This window comes from Vitis riparia, chromosome 8 (assembly GCF_004353265.1).
Source record: "Vitis riparia cultivar Riparia Gloire de Montpellier isolate 1030 chromosome 8, EGFV_Vit.rip_1.0, whole genome shotgun sequence".
In the NCBI taxonomy this organism is placed as follows: Eukaryota; Viridiplantae; Streptophyta; class Magnoliopsida; order Vitales; family Vitaceae; genus Vitis; species Vitis riparia.
This window is the reverse complement of record NC_048438.1, coordinates 8752687-8776177: the sequence shown is the minus strand read 5'-3', so window position 1 is coordinate 8776177 and position 23491 is coordinate 8752687. Positions and strand designations below refer to the sequence as shown.

General features: G+C 31.7%; 1 non-coding gene across 1 annotated transcript; it reads left to right on the top strand.

Annotated features, from left to right (window-relative positions):
* The first annotated feature begins 6440 nt into the window (after positions 1-6440).
* Positions 6441-6514, top strand: TRNAI-UAU. Its single transcript has one exon. It is a non-coding gene; the product is annotated as a tRNA-Ile (tRNA).
* Positions 6515-23491: the final 16977 nt, after the last annotated feature.

Here is a 23491-nt window from a genome sequence, read left to right as displayed (position 1 = left end):
TTCGAGGTCTGCTTTGCTGGCTTTATTTCTTTCTCAAATTCCTTAATCAACCCACTTTAAAACATCAAGAGTAATGGAGCACTCCCATCCACAACATGGACAGCTATATGGCCAGAAGTTACATGGGTCTTCATGTATGCACTTGGTGGGGTGAGGGATGAACGGCAAGAGGAGATGGGTATGAGGTGAAGGTGAGTGGCATGCATGGGGGGTGAGATATGGGTGTAAGGAGGTGGACGTGATGAATGATGCATGGGAGCCAAGGTACGTGGAGAATAGCATAACCAATGCATGGCCGTGCTAGGGTGGAGGGAATGAGAGGATGGTGTTTCTGATGGGTGGTGAGGGTGAAAGCTGGGTAGTGAGGGAAAATGGGCATAATGGTTGAGGTGGCCATGCAGGGGTAGAGGGGACGGGTCCAATGATGGGCGGTTATAAAATGGCACGTGAGGTAGAGAGATGAGAAGTGGTGGTGTGCATGAGGGTATAGAAGACGGGTGATGAGTGTACACATGGATTTCATGCATGGCATGAGGAATATGTTATGGCCATGCATGGCCATGTGCAGCCATGCGAAGGTGAAGGAATAGAAATGGCCATGCATAGGTGAGAATAATGGACTTGAGGGACACTTGAAAGAGAGTGGGTGAGTAGTGTGGTGTAGAGAGAGAAAGCATGGTAGAGGAAAGACGAAATGGGTTAGTGAGTTGGATGGATAAGTTTTGAGATGTTAGAGAGAGAAGTGAGGAGTGAGAAAAAAAGTGAGGAAAAATGGGTTTGGTGTAGTGGGTACGTGGAGTGGTGAGCACTTGCACGAGAGTGAGGATGAATGGTGCATGCATGGTGTTGAATAGGTTGGAATGATAACAGTGTGAGAATCATGAAAGATGGGGTAGGCATTGAGGACGTGGGTAGTGAAGAGAGGTTTAGGTATGGTGATGACCGGGCTCAATTAGCATCCCTTTTATTGGACACTTGGTCATTCTCTGAGCCATTGAGGACCAGAAAACAGTCAAAGCTTCGGGTCTACACGCATCATCATATATGATAAGTGGCTAGGCGTAATGGGGCTCATAAGATTGAGCCCGCTCATTGAAAGTGAAAGCAAAACCTGATAATGGCTCCCCAAAGTACCCAATCCTTTCTCTTTGGCTCTCCATGTTCCAAAACATCAATATCAAACTCCTCTTGGATAATGACAGCTTCATTGATTTCCTCCTTGATGGCCTTATCGTGGTCGTCTTTAGACACCTTCATAGCCTTGAACTCACAGTGAACTCTTCTAAGATTCATGGTCTGAGGGAAAGACCCAATAGTTGTAGTGGGAAGGACTGGGAGGCACGGCTTCTACTGTGCATCTAACCATGCACTGACATCTGTGGCTCGGCGGCGATCAGAATCCTTCAAAGGAGCAACAGACTTTCGGACGTTCTCACTTGTCACCTTCGGGTAGAACTTTCTGGAAGGATGAGCCACAGCTTTATAACAAAAGGTCCTGATCTCTCTGATCAGATAATGCCTTAACCAAGATGCTCATTTCATGCACTTTATGTTATGCAAATACAAGCCATAAATTGATCTCTTTGTCAATCTTAGCTTCATCCACAAAATCAACAGCAGTGTGGAGAAGAGAACAGGATGTAGACACAACAAGATTGCCTTTTCCATCTGCCAAGTAGGCTCTAGTTCTGGGTACCCTTGAGTAGATGCCTCGCCCACTGGGAGTCATGAATCTGTGATAGTAAGCCGGAGCGTAACTCTCTCCCCTCAAACGTAGATCAGGACGCGAAACACATAGTCCAGAGCAAATTCGGAAATGTGAGCCGGAAACAGGGATATGGATGGAGATACCGGGAACATAGGAAGGAACAAAACAAGATATATTGTACCCAGAACAAATTAAATAGAATAAGCAAAGTATTAAGTAAGATCCCTTCTCATTTTAAAATCAAATGGATCACAAACCAGCGGTGCAACAAGAGCGGTCAAGGCAAATATCAAGATGAGACCATTAACAAACTTCTACTGTTAGAGTAAGCCATATTCAGATAAAACAAAACTAAGAGAAAAACAATACAACATCTCACCTATACCCCAACAATCAATCAATGTCCAGAAAAACGAAAATAACTAGAGAGAACGAAGGATAAAAGAAAAAGAGAAACAAAGATGAGTGAGCCTGAATGGTCTCAGAAGTTACCACAAAATCAGCTGGAAATCCCCTTTTCAAAGTCCTTGCTCTCCAAAAACTCCCCGCAGAAGTCCTTCCCCTGCCTTCTAAAAAAAAATCCTTGCCCTTTTCAATCACCCCCCCTGTTCCTATCTTCTTTGGCAAGCCACTACTTGCCCTACTGTTCCTCGCATCAGCAGCACGTCCACTGCTAACCACCAGCATGGCCGCCCACGTTTATGCAGCTGATTTCCCGGGTGTGGAGAAAAGAGGGACCCCCCCCCCCCCCCCCCCCCCCCCCCCCCCCCACTTATCTCCAATGTGCTGCTAGCTCCTCTAATGCCATATTAAAAACTAAGATCTCCCAAATGGGGTCTACAGATTTGTAATGTCGGGGCTTTGTCTGGTCTAATTTTCGATTTTTGATTATCAAATCATAAATTTGAATTTTTATCACTTTAATTTAAGGGTTGTTTATTCCTGAATTCTTTGATGGGAAGGTCCCTGTTTGAAGGAAGAGTAGAGTGGATTGACAGATAAGAGGAAGTGGAGAATAGTAGAACTACTCTTTAAAAAGCAAATGCTTAATATGGTAGAATTTTTAGCTCTTTAGATTTGTGGCCTTTGAAGCTCATTTCCCGTCCACGTCCACGTATGTGATTACACCGAATCATGTAATATTAGCAGGTTTTCTCTATTTTATTTTATTTTTCTATTATATTAGGATGTTGTGAATTTTTGTAATAAGTGGTATCAAAGTGGAAAATGTGAAGATGGTAAAAAAAAAAATATATATTTTAAAGATGATCTTAAGAATATATATATATATATATATATATATAAAGAAACAACTATTCGAATTGAAGATGGATGAAAAAATAAATGTTAAGAATCATATAAAATAAATTTAGCAAATGTATCACCTAATTATTAAACATAGAGGTTAAGATTAATGAAAAAGATCAAGTCATTATTTTATTGGCATTTAAATCCATTAGAGCTTGGTGACCCGATTTCTTTTTTTGGTTAAACCAGAAAAGTTTATGGTGCGATATATATATATATAATGATTTTTCCTTGCTTCATTTATTTATTTTCACCCATTTATATTTTTGAGATGGTATATAGGTTTTTAGGGATTTATATTGTAGCCGCTTGATACTTTCTCCTTTTGTACCAATTTTTGATATAGTGGATTATTCTTCTCCTCTTCACGTGGTTTTTTCCGTCTAGGGTTTTTTCCACATAAATCTATATATGTTTTTGATAAATAATGTTTGCATCAAAACTTCCACCGACATAACAAACTAGTATGAGTTGAAGATTTTTGAAAGAGTAAAAGATCACAAAACACACAAGATGAAAACAACAAGAATTTCAATGAAGGTGGAGTCGATTGCTCTCTTGTGATGATATAATACAATAAGCTTGTATCATGGAGAGTTTGAAGATCAATTTCATGGAATTTGGTTAAAGATGGAGATTGTTAGGAAGTGTCTTAAATTCCTCATTAGTATAAATTCTTTTTTTGTAAAGAATATTATATAGACTATTTCTAGGTTGATATATATTGTAATATTAGACTTCCTTATAGAATAAGGAATATTGTTGGAAATATTTCTATAAATATTTTAGGTCATGAAGGGAAAAAGTTATGAGATATAGATAAACTTATAAAGACTATACTAAGTGGATAGAGATGTGAGGAAGATAGAGAGGTACCTCGTGGAGTGAAAAGGCTCGTGGTAGGGTAAGGATACAAAAAGTGGGAAAACATGTGATGTTTTAGGAACCCAATAGTTGTATCTGGTTATATCTTCTGTAATGTTTTGGTTTTATCATATGTAATGTTTTCTATTGTATAGTGAAATGATTCTCTCTCATCCGTGGACATAGGTATGGTTGACCGAACCACATTAAAACATTATGTACTGTATGTGTTATTGTTTTATCTTTGTTTTCTTGATTAACGATATTTGCATGAAAGTTTTCACTGTCGCAACAAAATCAAAATCATATAAGACAATGATGACTACACTTTTAGTTAGAAATACAATGTTGACAGTGGATAAAATGTCAAATGCTCTTTTATATACAAAAAAATATTAAGCAGTTAAGTAATTTGTTTGGATAAGCTCTTATGATGAATTTTGAATCATGACATGATTGGACAAAATTGTGAGAGAGATATTATAATGGAAGAGATGATCATTCTCATTCACACTTTTGAAGGGATATGAAGAGTTATTACTACCACAAAAAGGGTCATATCAAAAGGTATTGCCAAAAATTGACAAGGTACCTAAAAAGAAGGAAAATTTTTGAAACCCAAGAGACTTCAAATTCTAGTAATATTGTTGATGAAGAGTTTGATAAAGAAGGTGATATTCTCTTTATTATAGTTGATGAAAATTTTGTTGACTTTTAGATTTTAGATTCTAAAGTTTCTTTTCATATGTGTCTATTTAATGAGTGGTTTGATACCTTCTTCCTAATCAATAAAGGTGTTTTAATAGTTATATAAGGGAAAAAGATGAAAGATTTATGCACTTTGATTAGAAGATAGATTTCGGTAGAGTAATGAAGGTGGAACCATTCCATAAAGGGTTTTTTGTTGGTGTTAATGAAGTTGTCGAAGTAGAAGAGTGTGAGAAGATGATGATGACTTTATTTTTGGCTAAGAGTACCCATTGGCACAAAAATGAAAGTAATTGTAGAAGAAATGAAGTTATAAGGAAGATAAAAACAATTTTTTAAGTCAAGTTTGACAAGAGTGTTAACTCGATATATGTTTATTTTCATTAATTATGTAGAATTGAGAGAATTCAATTCAATTAAGGTGGAGATTGTTGGGATATATATAATTCAAATTAATATTTTATTTATTTATAGAAAATTTAATATTAGTAGAGTTTTTGTTTTGATAAATTCCTTTTTGAGTTTGACTAGGATAAAAAACTATTAGTTTCATACGATTCTATAAATATGTGGTTTATATAAGAATAACGGAGAGAAAAAAAAGAAGAGAGAAAAAAGTGAATGAGAGTGATTAACAAAGGGTGTATTGAGAGAGTTCAAAGTGTGTGTTCTTGAAATTTATTAATAAATTTGATCTCTCTTTTCTATGAATGTAGAAGGTTATATCAAAATATATAAATATTTTATTTTCTTTATTTTATTTTATTTCAATACGTTTAGCCAGTGTGATTTTTCACTGACAAAACCTACCATCAAGGTGCACCAAACCAGATTAGGTTCCTCAAACTTTGCGAACATGGGTAAAACGTTTTGATGATATTAATCTTAAAAAGACTTCCCTTACGATGAAGGATGAAGAAAAGTGATACAAGCCTCCCTTCAACAATGCGAGCAGTTACTGAAGGCAACAAGTGAAGATGGGGATGTGACCCTTCATCACCCATCTTAACATGTTGGGATGACCTCTCCTTTCATTGACATCATCAAGTGGACGCTTCCACTATAAGTGGAAGGAGACTTCCCTCCACATAAAAGCGTGCATCTACCCAAAGATAGGTAACATAATAAGAAAATAGAAGTCTAGGTTTCAAAAAGCCTATATGAAAACAAAACAATGGAGACCACCCTAAAGTGGGTAGTGTGGGATAACTCACCACCAATATTATCTTGAAGGATTTATTCACATATATACCTATTCCTATACAAATAATTGATAATACGAAATTCAAGTATCTATAAGGATACATTGTAAAAATCACTTTGGTATTTCAGCCGTATTTCAATTTAGCCTTTATTTTTTCTAAGTAATCTCAATTTAGAACTACACTTAATTATTAGCTAGACTGTTTTGTTAAGATTTTTTTTTTTTTTTTTTTATAAAAAATCAATGATTTTTGTTTTTTAAAAAATAAAAATAAAAATAAGACAATATCGTTGATTTATAATGTTTTTTCCCTAGCTTTCGTGAGACTCATACAATTAAATTAAAGAAAACAAAACACGTGTATAATTTGAATATAGAGTGCCCATCTACAAACTTAGGGTAAATTTTGTTCAACTTTTCCTTATATAACTTTAATGCGTTATCGTTACGAGATTATCATTCTTGTGTTAGTAAAAGAATGTGGAATGTAGAAAATAATTAGTCTACTTTCTAAGTGAATCAATGTAAAGCTTAATGCAGATGGAAGAAAGCAAAGCTGGTCTGAATGAAGTCAACGGCCATCTCAAACCATATATTGCACACTTAAAAGCATTTAAATAATAAGATTTCAACTTTAATAAACGTCTTGGTCCCGTAGCTCAGTTGGTTAGAGCGTTGGTCTTATGAGCCGAAGGTCGCGGGTTCGAGCCCCGCCGGGACCATGGCTCATTAATGTTTAAATTTTTTATCTTAGTTGGTTGATGTAGCCAAATTCAATTTGACTACTATTACTACCTCTCCCATTCCGTCTTTTTTTCAAGCCAGCCCAATAACAGCCCAATTGTTCTATAATGGCCATGGCACATGTGGCCCAAAATTGAGCTCAAGGTTCCCTCTTTTTTTAAGCCAGCCCGATTGCAGCCCAACAGCTGTATAATGGCCATGGCACATTTGGCCCAAATTTGAGCTCAAGGATTGCTGAGTGCGGCCCGAATTACGTCAAATATACATTGAGGGATACGGGGTTTCAGCTCCTACTCTTACTTTGATGCATGACATATAGTCTATTTTGAGACTGAAGGATGGAACAGACCCCTGAGGCTAGTTCAAGATAATCCCAAAGCTATAAGATGGTCAAGCCCAAGAGATCTAGTTAAATTCAGGTAACTATGACAATTGATTTGTAAATCAGTAGATACTAAAGAATGAAGGAATATATCAAAACAATAGTGAAAGCATAATTAAGGATCAATCAAGTAAATCATTCACACTCAAAGAATTTCACAAACAACGAAAGGAAGAAGCGTAACTCAATAGCATGTTAAGCATTGCCATAAAACAAAAGAGTTAATTCACAAGCAATAGTCTCAGTATAAATAATATGCATTTCATCCAAAACATGAAGCAAGGATATAACAACATAGAAATCAAGCTAAGCAAGATGAATCAGTCATGATAATATAACATACATACTAATGGAAATAAGGAGATAAGGGAAAGAAGTGTACCTCAATAGCATATAAAGCTCTTGCATAAAAAATGATTTAATTCACAAATAATAGTAATTAATTTAAGACCATAAGCAAAAGCTAATGATATATCTTGATACATCTCTAATCATGGAGTAAAAGATGACAAAGAATGAATTCAAGAGAATAAGATTCAATAATCATGTTTACAAGCTAACTCATGCATTCTTTTATACGAGTTAATCTAAATAAAATATTAAATGAAGAGTTTTGATCTAAAAGAAAGTTCAACTTATGTGTTGAATATATATGCAATCTGAATCAATCATAAAAAGAACTCACAAACATGGTCAAGAATGATCAAATTACCAAAGACATGTAAATCATCATTAATATTGCAGAATAAAAGTATCTACAAAATAATTCCTAAATAAATATCTAGAAAGATTATTTCATCCAAAGAAAAATTGGGCAATATCTTTAATATGTTTAGATCGTTATCCAAAAGGTCAAATTAATTAATTGTATCTAAATTAATACTAGATTAAATCACAATAGAATCACTACACAAATTAATCAGCATATGATCAGAATAGGAAACTTTGAAAAATAAATCCCCAAAAATTATTTAGATATAAAATTTTATCATGAAAAAAATTAGTAAACCTTAATTATGTGTCTAGATTACAAACCAAAAGTCCAAATTAATGAATTATGTCTCAATTAGTAACAAATTTCATAATGCCACAATTGGTCTAGAACAGGGCATTTTTCCATAGCATATAAAGATTGATTTATTTAGCTAACCTAGATATGTGTTAAAATCTTACCAAAATTCAAAAAAACTTATTTAATAGGTCTAATTTATAAAAAAAATAATCGCAGATCATGATCATTCACGTAGAATATTTAAAATTAAATAAATAGCCCCCTAACTCTAGAGAAGGACCTATGCAGTAGGTGCAAAGAAAAAAACCCATATCTCCTATTTGAGAAATAATTTTTTTAATATTTTATATGTATAAAATTAAATTCAAGAAGTCTATATTAAGGAAAAAAAAAATCAAAATAAATTAAGGGTATCATTCAATAATTTAATTTTATATAATAAGAGTGTTTAGAATAGAATGAAAAAAGAACTCATGAAAAAATTGATTGATATCTCCTAATTTGGAAATTGACTTAAACAAAGTTTCATTAACATATTTAGGAAGTGTATAATATCATGAAATCATTAGAAAAATTTTAGAATGTCTATAAATAATTCAAAGCTAATTTTTCATTCCAAAGTTTAACAAATCAAACAAAGTGGCCACAAAATGTTTGTTCTTGAAGAACTTTAATTTAGGAATTTACCAATTCTCCAAATAATGTCCATGGAAATTATCCATGCTTTCTTAATCTTATGTGATCATTAGATAACCTCACCTAGGAAAGGAATTACTCCATTGATGTAGAGCCATGAATTTATTTCATGTGTTTCAAAATCGAAATTCATTTGAAAATTAATGTAAAAGTGCATATAGATTGAAATTGGTAGCATAACCTTTGAAAAATAGATTTTCATACCTAAATGACCTAAGATGAAATTTAATCTAATTTCAATTATAATATATGAAACAATAAGATGCAATCAAGCCACATTTAATTGATAATTCAACAACACTCATGTGTGGCCTATACATCCACACCAAACATATCTTAATATTTCTATAATCATGTAAAGAAAAAAAAGGAGAAATTAAAATAAATAAAAAATACTAAAAATACAACTAGCCTGAAATTTCTTCAAAACTTGGTAATAAGTGATCTCCAAGCCGGGTGTGTGACTTATCTAAGCTACAAAGTGGCTGCCATTCTCCATTAAACCGAAGCATCAATACAGACCATAGTGACTAAATTCTCCATTAAATCAAAGTAATAACACAACTGAAAGTGGACGGAATTCTTCCATTAAAACAAAGCATTAAACACGCACAAAGTGGACGAAATTCTTCCATTAAACCAAGGCATCGACGTGCACAAAGTGGCAGCCATCTCTTCTATTAAAACATGGCTTCATTTTAGCTTAAATTGGCTGAATTTCTTCACTACATTAAGCTTCCATTACAGCTGAAAAGTGGCTGAAATCTCCATTAAAATCAAGCTTCCATTACGGTTCAAAAGTGGCATAAAAAAAAGGAATAATTGTGTTTTGGACTAGTTGGACCCAAAAATTAAGATCTGATCCATGAAAGTTGCATAATTGATGGGAATGATATAAAATGTGAAGAGACTAATATACCCTTCAAAACTATTTTGAGTATTTTCTACCACAATATTTGACAAACTTTTTTATTTTAATTTTTTAATAATTATTCTGAAAATTTATTATTTTTAGAAAACTATTTAAAAAAAAATATTCTAAAAATATGTCATTTAAAAAAAATAATTTTAACATATTTTTAATTATTTTTTACATACATAATTTAAAATATATATATATATATATATATATATATATATATATATATATATATATATATATATATATATATATATATATATATATATTTTAAGATGTTTGATTTTTAAATAATAATAATAATAATAATAATAATGATAATTTATTTTTATTTTTTTTGTAAAAGGGTGTATTTTTTTTTCCAAATCACTAAATTAAATTAAAAGTTATTAAGGTTTATAAAAGGAATAAAATTTAAATTAATGTTTTTTTTTTCTATAGTCAATAAAGATCATTTTTGGAAATATAAAAAATCTATATCCTTCTTCTCAATTTTCACATTTTCTGTAGGTATTGGGTTTAAATAGTGAACTTATATGAATCAAATCTTAATTTTAGGACCCAACTAGATCAAAACACAATTGTCCCTAAAAACAATTTAATAGCATTCTCCACTAAAACAAACACTCATGCAACCATGTATATATTCTCCGTTATTTTAAAAACATTTATCCACAAAATTTCTCCACCGAATTCAATTCATTCTTCACCATTAAAACTCATCATTCAAGCCATTGATTCTCACCGAGTACAACTCATTTCTTACCATTAAAAATTCAGCATTCAAGCCATTAATTATCCACTAGATGTGACTATGAATGGCCATAATTCTCCACCAAAAATCACCATGGACAGCCATAATTCTCCACCAAAAATCACCATGGACAGCCATAATTATTCTCCATTTCCAATTGAATTTCCACCATAAAAAATCTCCATATGCAGCACGCACTAACAGAGCTCCATTAGCAAACACGCAATTTTCTCCATGAGTCAATACTACGTAGCATCAAAGTGGCTGCGAATTCTTTCCTTTTTCCACTCAAATTTATCTCTCCAACAACTTTCTTGTTGGCCAAACAAGTCTTCCACTCTTTAATCTCTCTCATTCGTCCTAAATAAAATTCTAGAGATCTCGTTTCTTCCTCCAAAGTTTCAAAAGTTTAAGGTTCAAAGTTTTCTCAATTTTTTAAATTCTCCTTTTATACTTTTTTCTTTTCCCCTTCTCAATTTTCACTCAAAAATTTCAAAATCTTTCTGGAGAATTCTTCCCCTCACCAAATAAAAAAAAATAAAATAAAAATCAAGATCTTTCAATTTTATTAATTTTTTTCTTAATGACAATTTTGTTAATTGATAGTAAATTAGATTTTCATGTAAATTGCACAAAATTAAGATAATTTGATTTATTATAAGGCATAAGTTCTGCAAAATTTTTTAAAAATGAATTTGGTTCTATTTTGTGTGAAAAATATAATTGGAATATTATAACAAAGTTAAAGATCCAAAAAGGAAAAAAATATAGAAAAATTGCTTTTTTTTTTTTTCTCGTTATGAAGTAAAAAAAAAAATCCATCAAAACAAAATTGTCTTACAAAAAGTGAAAAATTTAAAAAACAAATAACTCTAAAAATATCTAAGTCTCCAAACAAGTTGCTATTGAGACTTGAGTATTAAAAAATCTAAGTCTCAAAACAAATTGCTTTGATTTTGAAACTCAAGTATTAAAAATTCGGAATATATCACCGATATATCTGCGATATATTGGTGGATCCCGCTGTGATATTTGGAAAGATATTGGTATTTATTGCCATGCAATGCGATTTTTTCATGAGTTTCTCGATATTTGACCCATATATCAATATTTATCATCAAACATACTACACAGTAATATAATCACCTACATTTTTATATATTTTATGTTTACACTTTAATTTTATATATATTTTAGAAATTAAAACATTAAAATAAAGTTTTAATAAATATATCAATTTTACTTATTTATTTTCAAATTCCATTTAATTCATTATTAAAAATAGAAAAATCATGAATTATATACAAATATAATAAGTATACATATATTATAAAGTAGATTAATTATCATTTTATTATTAAATTTATTTTTAAATTCTACAAATTATCATTTTAGTATTAAATGCATTTTTAAATATCACCTATTAATATTATAAAATGTCATAAATTATTTAATTTATATATCAATTTCTTTATGTTTCAATTATAATATAGGTATTATTATTACTTATATCGTTTCTTAGAAGTTTTCCAACATTTTTTTGAGTTTTTATAATTTTCACTCTACCGATATTTTGTGTCAAAATATCCATCGATATTAACCGATATATCCCAATATATTCCAATATACCCTTAAAACCAAGTTACTAATATTTTCACGAAAACCGATATTTTCATGATTGATCATTTTCCCATATCTTGGCTTCATTACTTGCACAAATTTAAACATTTTTCCATCATGAACATCATTTTCATTATCTTCTTATAAGCTCCTTTTTCTTTATGCACAATTTGACATCAATTGCATTTTAAAATGACTCCATAACTCAGAAAAGATGTTATTAGTCATTGCAGGAGCAACATGTCAATTAAGTATTTTAGGCATGATTATTACCCTAGAACAAGTATAAAATATATAACAATTAACACCAATATATGCACTTTTTGAGTAATAATCATTCCTCCTAACCAACACATTACTAGTCCCTTAGTAGTGACATTAAACAAAAAGAATATTAAAAAAGAAATCATTAGTCACATAAGTAAATCATTTGGAAAATGTCTAAAAATTTTATAGCATAAATGGTTGACAAAAAAAAAAAAAAAACACCTTACTATCCATAGGCATCATCAAAATCCTACCCTATTTTCTCTTACTAATGGAAAGAATATCATGCAAATTAAAACATCAAAGACATATCCATCTCCACTCCCTAAAGCAATCTTTCTGCACAAATCTTGAGTCTAATTAAGATAGCACCTTGATATACTATTTAAAACTAATCCTTACCCTAAACTCACTCAAATCATCTCAAGCAATACAATCACTCTCTCATAGGTCAAGAAGACACCCATTTTTATTTATTTATATTTTTTAAAAGACTTATTATAAGATGACAATGCTAATGGTATCTCCTAAGTATATAGTCCATGTAGTGGGGATCCATTGATGACTCTCAACCAAAAGACATAGAGCACTGAGTTTATGAGACTAGTTCACTAGCCACTGACTTCTTGGACTTCACCTCGGACTCTACAAATAGGGTTTGATACCTTAGCACCTATAATTGAGCTCATATTCTACCTATCCACCTTTGTACCAAGCATTGAGATCGGTGACTCCAAACCAACATGGCTTAGTGTATTGGGCTTTAAAGACCTTTGAGCCATATACTCCCCAAGCCTTGCTCAAATTTCAAAATAAACATAACTCTTTTTATTCATCAACCTTTTAATTTTTTTTTTCTTTCAATTATGGGCTCATTGGCCTCTTTTCAAGGTATCTTAACTTAATTCAAATTCAATCCATGCTATAAAGATAATTTAGTCAAAGTCTCAAGGTTAAACTAGTTGTTCATCTTATACATAGGGTTTAATTTGTGTCAAGACTCACATAGAAATAGTCCTTAGAAAAATGAAAATTACAAAGCAATATCAACTTAAATTCACCCAACAAATCTTATAAGATCAAACAAACAAGCTAGTATTCTAAATCAACTTCTTTCAAGTTAGGTACACTCATTTATCCCTCACAAATGCTATAGTTTTCTTACTTTTTTTTAACCAACTAAGTCACAAATATGATTTATGAACTAAAGCAGAACAAAAGTCCTAAAAAAACCTAACAATTAAAGCTATCAACATATCCCCTTCTTTTCCTTTCTAACCCTCCCCTAATCTAACTTGTATATTTTTCTCAATGTGTAATTAAAATATACAAGAAAGGAAAGGAAAGGAAGGTACCTTCATCTCACATGAATTTCAACTCTAAGAGCTAAAAAAAATTAAGATCAAACAAGAACATTGTAGGATATAAATGATAGAAGAGAAGAAAATATGAAAAAAAAACTACTAAAAGCAAAAACTATGCTAGAGACACAATGCGTGGAGTGTGAAATCAAGGTATAAATGATGACAATAACACAACAAAACATGATTTCAATAGTGAGCGGATGCTAGTGTTGCAAAAATTGTCTAATCATTGCTTTTCCTTCATCTTTGCTTAGTAGAACAAAAGTGGACTTTCAAATGGATGCTCATATGGGTGTTCTCATGGTATTGGGAATCAAGGCAAAGAGCACCTCATTTTATGTTATTATGAAGAAATTTCACATCATCTTTCTAATTTTTGCATGACCATGCGAGATGCACTTGAGAATGAAATTTTCTATAGCTTACCTAACTATTTGACATGGTTATGAAAATTTTTCCATATATGTGCAAAGTATACTAGAGACATGAAATTTGCTACAATCTTGACATAACAACTTCACATGCTCATGCGAATTTTCACGTGACTATGCAAATTGGACTATAGAGCAAGGAAACAACCCTTGCAACTGCTTTTTTTGCAGCATTTCCTTACCAAATTATAATATTTTGATTCATGGCCCTTAAATCCTACAAAATCAAAGAAATTAAAAGACAACTCAAAATCTCTACAAAAATCATTAAAAGAAAAATGAAAGAAATGGAATAAAACATGGGCAAGTTAGCCTTATGGTCAAGCCTAAGTCTCATATTTTATTTATTGCCTAAATATGCAAGGAAAATTTCGAACTGTAGGGAATTAAACCGAATTCCCAACCCGTGAGAAACAAAAATTAGAGAAAACACACGCCAAAGAAAAAACAATCATACGCACAAGACAATATTTACGTGGTTCGGCAATTTGCCTACATTCACGGAGTTGCAGGGATATCACTATTATCAAGGAAGAATACAGATTATGACCTAGCGGCTACAATATTCTCTTTCTATATATAACATGACAACCCCACCATACTAAAAAACCCTAATTACAAAAGGTGGTTCCACAATGGGCTAAACAGGCCCAACAGGCCTCAATAAATTTCCCATTAAAAAGCCATGCAATATTATTTGGGTCGGATCGTCAAACCGGATCAAACAAAATTAGGCTCCACAAAGCCCAACACGAACTACTATGTATATACGATGAACTAGACTTGGAGACTCACCTCACCCCAAAGATGGGTGAAGTAACATTTTATCAAATTCCAACTCTTTCAAAGACAAGTACAAATGGAATATTCCATTTGTAATCTATCATTACCAAAAAATTGAGTTTTGTTAATTGATTTAGATTTATTTTAGTGAGAGACTCAAGCAATTTCAAATTTTCAACAAACTAATCCATTGTAAACAGAATTATTTGTTCCAAATATATAGCTTTTTGTGAACAACTATTGTCATAGTGAATATTGTTGGCAAAAAGGTGTTGTTTCAAGGAATTGAATTCATTGCAAATGCCTATCAACATACTTTATCACAAAAATAATTATTTATAAAAAAACATTATTTGTAAAAGAGGCAAAATCATTCTTACAATGGATATTAATTATCATAAGTACCAACATACGGATAGATTATTTCAAAATTCCCAATTTGATGGTTTATTTAATGAACTAATTTCTAAAATTAATTTCAATAACACACATTTAAAATATTTTTAGAATTTTTAGAATTTCTTTTAAGTCTTTTGCCATATGTCAATATGTAATATGAACACTATAATTTTCTTATGTGATTTGTGAACATAGATTTATATGTAAATATATTTTATTAATAGTGATATATTTAAGATTCTAGTACTCTGTTTTCTAATACTTTCTTTTGGAGAGAAAATCATGAAAGATCATTGAATAATTATTTTCTAATAGTTCGTTTTTCAAGAGAAAATCATGAGGGATCATTAATAAATATATTAATTATTGAAATATTTAAAACATGATTATTTAATATTTCCTTAATTTCTTATCATCTATAGAAATAAATATTAATTCAATTTATATTTTTTGCTCCTTTATATGCATATTTTAGGAAATTATTATTATTTTATTATTTTGAAAATTTCATAGTCAATAGCCACAAAATCATGTAATGTTAGACAAAAAGCCATATTGTTAATGAAATAGTTTTAAAAAGTTTTCACAATTTCTTCTGAATGCTTTATAATTTTTTATTACATGATACAAGTAAGGATTAATTTAATTTATATTTTTTTACATTAAAAATAAATATCTCATGAATTTTTTAAATATTTCGTAATTTGTTATCATATAGTATAAAGTTATGAGATAAATTATTTGTAAAATATAATATTATTTTTAACAATAACAATATTTTTATAATCTCTCCTAATCATAGCAATAAATGTCACTAAAACAATATTTAAATCCTTTTAAAGTGTTTGTAATCTATTTTTTTTTTAAATTTTCTTTTAACTATATGACAATCATGAATATGAATTTAATTTATAATAATATATTTTCAATTTATAAGACCATACTTTTTTTAATGAAAATCGATTTCAAATTTTTATATTTTTGTAATTTCTTTTTAAATACTATTTTTGATTGAGAGATATTAAAATGTATGGATTTGATTAAGAATATTATATATATATATATATATATATATATATATATATATATATATATATATATATATATATATATATATATTATAAATTTGATATTTTACGATTTTGACAATCTATTATTGTGTTAATATTATGCTTCCTCTAAAGTAACCTCATCAGAAGTTCCATGCAATGGTTGAAAAGGGACATGTAAGACATAGAAGTGTCTCCATACTTGTAATAGGGGAGAGTATACATCAAAAAGATTTTGAAGCTACATCTTAGGGTATGTAATATGATATGAGAAGATGGTTCTTGACATCCCACAACATAAAGGTATAGTAGAGAGGTACAATTGGAGAGAGTTGAGGCATGTTAAAAATGCTTTAAGTTACCTAAGGTCTTTTAGAGTGAAGAAGTTCTCACTACTTCTTCATTGACAAATCTCCTTCAATTCCATTGGGTTTTGAGATTCCAAAGAAAATATAGTGTTAAAGAAGTTTCTTATTTTCATCTGAAGGTATTTGGGTACAAGGCCTTTTCGCATGTACCTAAAGAATAGAGGTTGAAACTTAAGGATAAAGCACTTACCTGTATCTTTGTTGGCTATGGTTATGAAGATTTGTTAGACATAAATTATCTAAACATGCTCATAACAATCCTTAAATAACAATTAGATTATAAGCGGAATTGAAAACAAATCGAAAATGTACCTCCTGCCATTGCCATTCTTACAGGTTAAAAACAACGTCTTCAATTTTTCATGTTTCGGGTGTTTCTAAACCTTTCTCAACCTCTTCTTAAATGGTGTTTTTAAGACTGAAAGAGATTGAAGGCTTAGGGTACCCAACCCATTATTCCTCTACCCCTTTTTAAAGACTCTCCCCATCACCGAGTCTACTTCGAGCGTGCACAGAACATAGGGTAGTGATGTGAACGTGGTTTCGAACGTTAATCCTCGTTCCTAAATTGATGGAATGAATGTGGACCACATTCCGAATCACGTCTTCGATTTGTTACCGAAGATCCAGGAGAAACATGTTTAGATAGCAATTAGATTATAAGCGGAATTGAAAACAAATTGAAAACGTACCTCCCACCATTGCCATTCTTACAGGTTAAAAACAGTGTCTTCAATCTTTCAAGTTCCAGGTGCTTCTAAACCTTTCTCAGCCTCTTCTTATATGAAGTTTTTAAGATTGAAAGAGATTGAAAGCTTAGGAGACCCAACCCATTAGTGTTCTGACCCTTTTTAAAGACTCTCCATCACCTAGTCTGCTTCGAGCGTGCACAGAACATGAGGTAGTAATGCAAACGTGGTTTTGAATGTTAATCCTTGTTCCTAAATTGATGGAATGAATATGGACCACATTCCGAATCATGTCTTCGGTTTGTTACCGAAGATCTAGGAGAAACAAAATCCCAACACTCTCCTACTTGGTCCATATAGTCCATTATTCACCATAGCAAGAAACAAAACACATGAATCATGGTGATAAGTCCTCTAAAACTGAGTATTATCTTCCATGTATCACAATGCATTATGTCTCTTAAACACTAGCCCATATAACTTAATGAATAAACCCTATGTTTATTCTAGGTCCAAACATTAATGATATTTCTCAATAAATGAATAAAAGGGTACATAAAGAAAATCAAATATGAGAAAACATCACAAATAGAGTTTCATTGAAAATAACATTCGTTCTTGCAACGAAAATCACACAAAGGAACCAAGTCCCAATCTATCTACATGATCCTTAAATTTCAACGGTGGCATGCCTTTAGTCAAAGGATCAACAATCATCAATTCAGTGCTAACGTGTTCAATAACCACTGTTTTCTCTTTAACATGTTCTCTTATGACTAAATACTTGATGTCGATGTGCTTGTTTCGACTACTGCTTTTGTTGTTCTTAGCCATAAAAATTGCAGCTGAATTGTCACAATATATCCTCAATGGCCTAGAAATTGAATCCATAACTCTAAGCCCAGAAATGAAACTCTTTAACCATACACCATGCGAGGTAGCCTCAAAACAAGACACGAACTCAGCTTCCATAGTGGAAGTTGCAATCAAACTTTTGTTTTTGCGCTTCTCCAAGAAATAGCTCCATCGGCTAGCATAAAGACATATCTTGAAGTTGATTTTCTCGAATCAATACAGCCAACGTAGTCCTAATCAGAGTAGTTAATCACTTCCAAATTATCAATCCGTTTATACATAAGCATGTAGTCTTTGGTACCCTAAAGATACCTCATCACCTTCTTTGCAACTTTCTAGTGGTCTATACTTAGATTAATCTGATATCTTCCTAACATCCTAACAACAAATGCAATGTCAGGTCTTGTGCAGACCTGAGCATACATCAAGCTTCCAACAGCAGAAGCATAAAGAATGTTCTTCATTTGTTCCCGCTTAAGATCATTCTTTGGGCATTAGTCCAAATTGAACCTATCGCCCTTCACAATGGAAGCTATACTTGGTGAACAATCCTTCATCCAAAATCTATTTAAAACCTTGTTGATATAGGTCTCTTGGGACAAACCTAAAAGGCCTCGAAATCTGTCTCTATGTATCTTAATGCCAATGACATAAGTAGTATCACCCATATCCTTCATGTCAAAGTTTTCAAAGAGAAATTGTATCATCTCATGTAGCAAACCTTTATCATTGGTTGCAAGTAAAATGTCATCCACATACAGAACAAGGAAACAAATCTTACTCCCATTGACTTTATGATATATACATTGATTCATAATATTCTCCACGAAACTAAATGAAGAGATAACATCACGAAACTTCAAATATCAATGACGAGATGCTTGTTTCAATCCATATATGGATTTTTTAAGCTTGCATACCAGATGCTCACCACCACTAGAGAAAAATCCTTTTGGTTATGTCATGTAAACCTCTTCCTCTAGATTTCCATTGAGAAAGGCCGTTTTCACATCCATTTGTTACAACTCTAAGTCAAAATGTGCAACTAATGTCATAATGATACGAAGATAATCTTTATTAGATATAGGAGAAAAAGTATCCTTGTAGTCATTTCCTTTCTTTTGAGTGAATCCTTTAGCAACGAGTCTTGCTTTATTTCTTTCAATGTTGCCCAATGAATCCTTATTTGTCTTGAAGACCCTTTTATATCCAATGGCTTTTGCCCCATCAGGCAACTCAACAAGATTCCAAACTTTGTTAGATGCCATAGAATTCATCTCATTTTTCACAGCATCATACCATAAATTTGACTCTTTGCAACTTATGGCTTGTGAAAACGTTTTAGGATCATTTTTGACTCCAATGTTGTAGTCCGATTCTTGTAGATACACAACATAATCACTAGGTATTGTTGTTTTTCTTGCTCTGGTAGATCTCCTTAATGTTGTATCAACATTTTCCTGATGATCATGTGCTTAACTAGTTGTTCAACAATTTCTAGCAAATTTTGAACAACTTGATCTATTGGATTGTCATCAGTAGTTTGTGGAACTTGAATGATTGATTGTTTATCACCTGTTTGAATTTGAGGGGCATTGTGAATGACAATCAATCTATCACTTGAAGTAGATGGTTGAACATCAATATGATTTTTTTCATAAACAATGTCTTGAAATTGATTATTCCCACTAATCAAGTCATTCTCAGGAAACTTAGCATTTTTTGACTTCATAATCTTAGTGCTGTGAGATGGATAGTAGAATCTATACCCTTTAGACCTTTTGTCATATCCAATGAAATATGCACTAATGGTTCTTGGGTTTAGTTTCTTCTCTTGTGGGTTGTAAACTCTTACTTCAAGCGGACATCCCTAAACGCGTATATGTCGCAAACTTGATTTTCAACATTTCCATAATTCAAATGGCATCTTGAGGACAACCTTTGTTGGAACTCGGTTCAATATATACACTGTCATTTTAAGAGCTTCAATCCACAAGGATTCATGAAGCTTGGAGTTGCTACGCATACTTCTAACCATGTCCATTAATGTTTAGTTTCTTCTTTCAACCACATCATTCTAGTATGGGAAACTAGACATGGTGTATTGAGCAACTATCCCATGTTCTTGAAGAAACTTTGCAAAGAGACCAGGTGTTTGTCCATCCTCGGTGTATCTACCACAATATTCTCCACCTCTATTCGTTCTCACAATCTTTATTTGCTTTCCACATTGTTTCTCTACTTGAGCCTTAAAAACTTTAAAGACACCCAATGCTTCATTCTTGTTATGAAGCAAGTAGATATACATGTATCGTGAGTAATCATCTATGAAGGAGATGAAGTATTTCAGACCATATGCGTCCATGTCTAGACAACAAATATCTAAATGCATGATTTCTAATATGTCTGTGCTTCTCTTGACACCCTTCTTAGACTTGTTAGTCTGTTTTCTCTTAATGCAGTCTACACAAGTGTTAAAATTAGCAAAATCTAAAGTATTAAGTACTCCATCATTTACTAATCTCTTAATTCTCTGTATGGAGATATGTCCCAATCTTCGGTGCCACAACATAGAGGAATCTTCATTCATAACACATCGTTTTGTACTAGTGTGAACATGCATAGTGTTATTAGTGGTATTGTTTTGGAAATTGATAAAGAAAAGACCATTGGACAATGTACCATTTCCAAAAAGATTAGATTTATAAAACAAACTGAAAGATGTCTCATAAAAACTAAAGGAATAACTCAAAGGTACAACTCTTGAAACTGAAATCAAATTCCTAGAGAAACTTGGAACATAAAATATCTTTTTTAAATTCAAAATAAAACCACTACTTAAAACTAAACTGCATCTTCCAACAACCTCCACATGTGAATGCATCTTGTTTCCTAAATAAATGCATTGCTCACTTGGCATTGACTTCCTTAGGTTTTGCATACCCTACAAGGTATTCAAAACATGAATTGTAGAACCAAAATCAATTCACCATGTGTTATAAATAACATCAACCATATTAGATTCATAACAAATAAATGAGATTGATTTACCTTTCTTCTCAAGTCATTTCTGGAATTTGGTGCAATCCTTCTACATGTGCCCCTTCTTCTTACAGAAAAAACACCTATTGGCTTTCTTGATTCTACCTTGGGGCGGTATTTTACCTTTCCATTTTTTTAGCCTGATTTTGATCATTTCCTTCCATTGCCATTAATGTACTCTCACCTAATTCCATTTTTAGCCTTACCTTCTCTTGAACACACATGGTCAGAAGCCCATTAATTGACCACTTATCCTTGTCTGTGTTGTAGGAGATTTTGAAGGGTCCATATTGTTGTGGAAGAGTGTTCAAAATGTAGTGCACAAGTAAGGAGTCAGACATTTCAACTTCAAGTGTCTTCAATTGTGTTGCAATGTCCCTCATCTGCATTATGTGCTCTTGCACACCACTCACATCGGTGAGCCTTAAGGATGAAAACTTCATTATCAAGGTGCTGGAAAGTGCCTTATCTAAAGTCACAAATTGCTCATCAATAGCCTTCAGTAATGCCTTGACATTGTGATGCTGATCGATAGAACCACGAATACCATAAGAGATTTTGGTCTTTATGAACATTAAACTAAGGCAATTTGATTGCTCCCATTGTTCATAAAGAGCCTTTTCAACTGCAGTGCTAGTATCAGTAATGGTTGGCTTGTCTTTCCTGATAGCATAATCAATGTCCATGCACCCTAAATGAAGGAGAATTCTCTCATTCCAAACCTTATAGTTATCACCTTTCAATTCGGGAATGTCATATTTTATATTAGAGAAATTCACAGGTTGCATGGCTGCACAAAAATCAAACATACATGCTTATAATTCAAAATTGAGACTAATAACCATATATCATGTTTTACCGATGTAACTCATGTTCCAAAATTATGAATCTAGTGATATAAAACTTGTTTGTGGGCTAAAGTTCTAAGTCAACTAGATCCATGTAAAACTTTATGATAAAACTATCAAATTATGTTTCATTTCCTAATTCTTGTGGGTAATTAAGAAATATAATTTGATATTCCATCATAATTAATCATACAAATATAATAAAAAATTCTTGTGGGATAAAATTTTATTATATCAAATATAATTAATTATCCATATTGCCATTTTTCTATATGTGATCCCAAAACACTTAATGTAAAATTTTGCATAATTAAAGATGTTGTGGATACTCCTTAATTAATTAAAATTACATGGATCACTTGACATTTAATTAATTCACAAAAAAAAGCTTATATAAATTGCATGAAACCATAAGCAATATGTACACAAAACTCAATATCAATGTAAATATTATTCAACTCAATATTGCATGTATAATAAAACAATATATTATACACACAAAATTATGAAATAAATATTATAAGCACATAAATATCTAAAATTAAATCCATAAAGAGCCTTTAAGACTCAATTTAATGTGCAAAATTATTTAATTTAATGTTGTATGCATAATAAATCATAATAATATACATACAACTAACAAAAATAAATAATTTAGCACATAAAATATGCATAAAGAAACCCATAAATTAACATATCTTAAAACACTAAATTTTATTTTTTTAAAGACATACTACTACTGGAGGAACTTGGGCAGTGGTTGGGGAAAGGCAAGGCTGAGACCAATTTGGCTACTACCTCTTTTCTTATTTCCTTTTTACTTATTCCTTCCTTGTTTACAGTCAAAATGACAAGCCCATGTAGTTGTCTTCTACCTTCAATCGGGTGTGTTTGACCCATTTGCGACCCAAAATGAAACCTATTGGTTTCCATGTATTCCATATAGTAGATTGACGATTTAAAACACTGAAATGTTAGAAATCTAATCTCCTAATGATTTCTAACCATATTTTTCATTAAAAACTTATAAAAAACCATAAACTCCAAAATACCAAAATTCACTGTATTTTTTTATTTATTAAAGACGCAGATTGTAAAAACAAACAAGGCAGAGGCATACAAAAGCTCTGATACCAAATGTTAGGCATAAATTATCTAAACATGCTCATAACAATCCTTAAATAGCAATTAGATCATAATCGGAATTGAAAATAGATCGAAAACGTACCTCCTGCCATTGCCATTCTTACAGGTTAAAAACAATGTCTTCATTTTTTTAGGTTTCAGGTGCTTCTAAACCTTTATCAACCTCTTCTTAGATGGTGTTTTTAAGACTGAAAGAGATTGAAGGCTTAGGGAACCCAACCCATTAGTCCTTTGCCCTTTTTAAAGACTCTCTCCATCACCGAGTTTGCTTTGAGCGTGCACAGAACATAGAGTAGTGATGCGAACGTGGTTCTGAACGTTAATCCTCGTT